Source organism: Lathyrus oleraceus, chromosome 4, assembly GCF_024323335.1.
Source record: "Lathyrus oleraceus cultivar Zhongwan6 chromosome 4, CAAS_Psat_ZW6_1.0, whole genome shotgun sequence".
NCBI lineage: Eukaryota > Viridiplantae > Streptophyta > Magnoliopsida > Fabales > Fabaceae > Lathyrus > Lathyrus oleraceus.
Genome location: NC_066582.1, coordinates 117,655,527 through 117,660,102, shown reverse-complemented (window position 1 = coordinate 117,660,102; position 4,576 = coordinate 117,655,527).

Here is a 4,576-nt window from a genome sequence, read left to right as displayed (position 1 = left end):
GTAATTCCCAATGTTGTTTTCCTTCCTTTTTATCAAAAGAACCCATGTCAAGCCCAAGGCATGGGGGAATCATTTGTAGGGCCTCATCAAATTTCCTTATTAATCATTAATGAAAAAGGGTTCATGTTCGCAATCAATTTTGAGATCCTTGCCTTTCATTTATTCATTTCACTTTTTTTAAAATGGCATTTTTCTTTTAAATAAAAAAATAAAAAAATTTATTTTCAAATCATCCTTTCTTTCATACCAATAAAAGCGTGAACCTTAAATCATGCAGATCATCCTCAACAACCACCAATGACAATTCTGCTACAGTCTCATACGACTTTGACAACCCGATTAATCAAGCTGATGAAGAGTGTGAGGAAGAGGCCGAACTCCTAGAAGAATTGGCAAGGTTGCTCAAGCAAGAGGAAAAAGTCATCCAGTCGCACGAAGAATCAGTGGAAGTGATTAACCTTGGGACAGATGAGGAAGCGAAAGAAGTCCGAGTCGGCTCCGCTCTACAAGACAAGGTGAAGACAAAATTGATTAAGCTCTTGAAGGAATACAAAGATGTGTTTGCATGGTCATACCAAGATATGCCCGGCCTCGATACTGACATTATGGTCCATCATCTACCCCTTAAAGAAGAATGCCCTCCAGTAAAGCAAAAACTACGAAGGACCCGTCCCGACATGGCTATGAGAATCAAGGAGGAGGTACAAAAGCAGCTCAATGCCGGCTTCCTAGCGGTCTCCAATTATCCTCAATGGATAGCTAACATTGTGTCTGTACCTAAGAAGGATGGCAAAGTAAGAATGTGCATAGATTACAGAAATCTAAATAGAGCAAGTCCCAAAGATGACTTTCCACTACCACACATTGACGTGTTAGTAGATAATACCGCCCAGTTCTTTGTTTTCTCTTTTATGGATGGTTTCTCCGGTTATAACCAGATCCACATGGCTCAAGAAGATATGGAGAAAACCACTTTCATAACACCATGGGGCACCTTCTGCTACAAGGTGATGCCTTTTGGATTGAAGAACGTCGGCGCCACATACCAACGAGCCATGGTCACTCTCTTTCACGATATGATTCATAAAGAGATTGAGGTCCACGTCGACGACATGATAGCCAAGTCTCAAACCGAAGAAGAACACCTTGTCAATCTAGAAAAGCTGTTTGAGAGGCTGAGGAAGTTCAAATTGAGGCTTAATCCCAACAAATGCACATTTGGGGTAAGATCCGGCAAATTGTTAGGTTTTATCGTCAGTCAACGTGGCATCGAAGTAGATCCCGAGAAAGTAAAGGCCATACAAGTTATGCCTGCACCTAAAACCGAGAAGGAAGTCTGAGGATTCCTAGGTAGATTGAACTACATTGCTAGGTTCATATCTCACCTCACGGCCACTTGTGATCCAATCTTCAAACTTCTTCGAAAGGATCAAGCCATCATTTGGAACGATGACTACCCAAACGCATTTGAGAAAATAAAGGAGTATTTGCAAGAGACTCCTGTGTTGATGCCTCCTGTACCTGGTAGACCATTCATCATGTATCTTACCGTTCTCGAAGGATCAATGGGTTGTGTCCTCGGCCAACATGACGAGTCTGGTAGAAAAGAGCATGCAATATACTATTTGAGCAAGAAGTTCACTGATTGCGCGAGTAGGTATTCGATGCTTGAAAAAACTTGTTGTGCACTAGCACGGGCTGCCAAACGTTTAAGACAATACATGCTCACTCATACGATATTGTTGATCTCTAAGATGGATCCTGTCAAATACATCTTTGAGAAGCCGACTCTAACTGGTAGAGTAGCCCGATGGCAAATGGCTCTGACCAAGTACGATATCCAACATGTCACTCAAAAGGCCATTAAAGGGAGTGTATTGTCTGATTATCCTGCACAACAACCTTTGGAGGACTATCAGTCTATGCGTTTCGAATTCCCCGACGAGGATATTATGTTGATTAGGGATTGCAACATCCCCGGTCCCGAGGAAGGACCCGAGCCTGGATCCCGATGGACCATGGTTTTTGATGGAGCTTCTAACGCTCATGGCAATGGCATTGGGGCAATAATCACTTCTCTAACTAATTTCCACCTCCCCTTCACCGCCCGATTATGTTTTAAATGTACAAACAATATGGCCGAATACGAGGCTTGTATCTTTGGTATTGAAGTTGCTATCGATCTTAGAATCAAAATCCTGGAAGTCTATGGGGACTCAGCCTTGGTAATCAGCCAAGTCAAAGGAGATTGGGATACTAGAGACCATAAGCTCATTCCTTACAAACATCATGTCTTGAAACTAGTCCCCTGTATTTTCAAGCTTCTCCAAAATTGCTTAAAGACTTTGTTTTGATGAAGACAACATATTTCAAGAATATCAAAAAGGATGAGCCAAGACAAATTGCATAAGGATCAAAGCTTGCTTACAAATTTCATGAAGATTAAAGACTCAAAGTTATTGATCTTCAACTTATATGGGTACAAGCTAAAACTCTTTGCGTTGATATTTGTTAGTGCTCAAAACATTTAGTTAAATGCATTACCAAAACATCAAATACATACCATAAACACTTACCCTTTTTCAAAACACTATTTTTGGTCTTTTCAGGTCATGTAACCCGTTACCAATATCATGTAACCGGTTACCTCACTGGCAGTAGCAAAAAACCTTTACATTTGATCATTTTCAATATGATATACCGGTTACATCATTTAAGTAACCAGTTAAATGATCGAGTTTTCTAATTCCTGGGCCATAACGTAACCATGTAACCGGTTACATCCTTCAGGTAACCGGTTACACCTGAACCAGTGGCACTTCTTCATTGTTATTCAGTGCCATACGAATTCATATCTCTTGCCCTTGACCATTGCATTGTTCCACTTATATGCAGCTTTTCTAAAGGGTATAGAGTCTCCTATATATACTATACTTTTCAGATTTTATCACTTACCTCTTTCATACTAATTACAAACTTCAAATATACCAACTTTTAACCAAAGTGTTCATATATACATCGACTTTCATTGAGATATTTTTCCAACATTGTTACATACATATTTCAGAAAAATACTCTCATATATTCATACACATTGAGCACTAATATTATCCTTGTGATTTGTTTTACTTGAAAGAGAAGATCAATCAAGTGATTGATATATTTCATCTATTCAAACTCTTATACAAAAAATTATACTTGTTGTATCTTTGCTTTCTAGGATTGTTAGGAAGCAATATTAGTCACATTGAGAGGATTGTTCTCATAGGGTGACTTAGTGAAAATCCAAGAGGATTGTTCTTGGTCCAAGAGGATTGTTCTTGGTTTTTTGGTTATTTCTTGTTCAAGTTACCAAACATAGTGAAAATCTCTTACTGCATAAGGGAACTGGAGTACTCTCAGATTGTGAGGGGAACCAGGATATATCCTTGTGTCATTTATCTTTCCGCCTTTACATCTTTCATAAATTTCTAAACCAGAAATATTATCAACTTCATATCATAAAATCGGATAAAATTTTAAAGAACCTAATTCACCCCCCTCTTAGGCGCACTTCGTTCTTACAATTGGCATCAGAGCAGGTTATAGGTAACCTGTTCCTAAAAGATCCGCATGGCTTCCGCAAGCATGAATCCGGTTTTTAAAGACGGTGGAAGTAGTAACAAACCACCACTATTCTCTGGAGAATATTTTGATTTTTGGAAGATCCGTATGAAGGCACATCTAGAAGCCCAAGGAGAAGGCATATGGGAAGCCGTTGAAAATGGCCCACATAATCCTATGAGTGTGATCAATGGCGTTGGTACTCCAAAGATAAAGAGTTCGTACGATGAAGATGATAAGAAAAAAATCTTAAATGAAAAGAAAGCTATAAACATCCTTCAAAGTGCTTTAAGCATGGATGAGTTCTTCCGCATATCTCAATGCAAGTCGGCAAAAGAAATATGGGACACCTTAGTGGAGACACATGAAGGCACCGCCAAAGTAAAGAGATCAAGGTTGAATACATTAAGTCAAGAATATGAGATGTTTAGAATGCTGCCCGGAGAATCCATGGTGACGCTACAAAAGAGATTTGTTCACTTGACAAACCACTTGATTGCTCTCGGAAAAACATTTACAAATGACGATCTCAATCTGAAGGTACTAAGATCATTGACTCGAGAATGGAAACCAAAAGTGACGGCTATCTCCGAAAAGAAAAGTCTCTCAACAATGACGTCCACATCTCTCTTTGGAAAGCTTCAAGAACATGAGTTAGAACTTGGTAGGCTTGAGAAACATGAAAGCCAAGAAAAGAAATCTAAAGGGATTGCCTTGAAGGTAGACTCAAAAGAAGATAAAGATGATGACGCATTGGAGGAAGATGAGAATTTCATGCTCCTTGTTAAAAGGCTCGGTAAGTTCTTTAACAAAAATGATAAATCCTTTAACGCTAAAAAGAATAGACATTTCAGGAAGAAAGAGGCCACCACATCTACGCAAGATGTAACATGCTATAAATGTGGAAAACAAGGCCACATAAAGCCGGAATATCCTAAACTTTCAAAGAAAGGAGGATTCAAGAGCAAGAAGG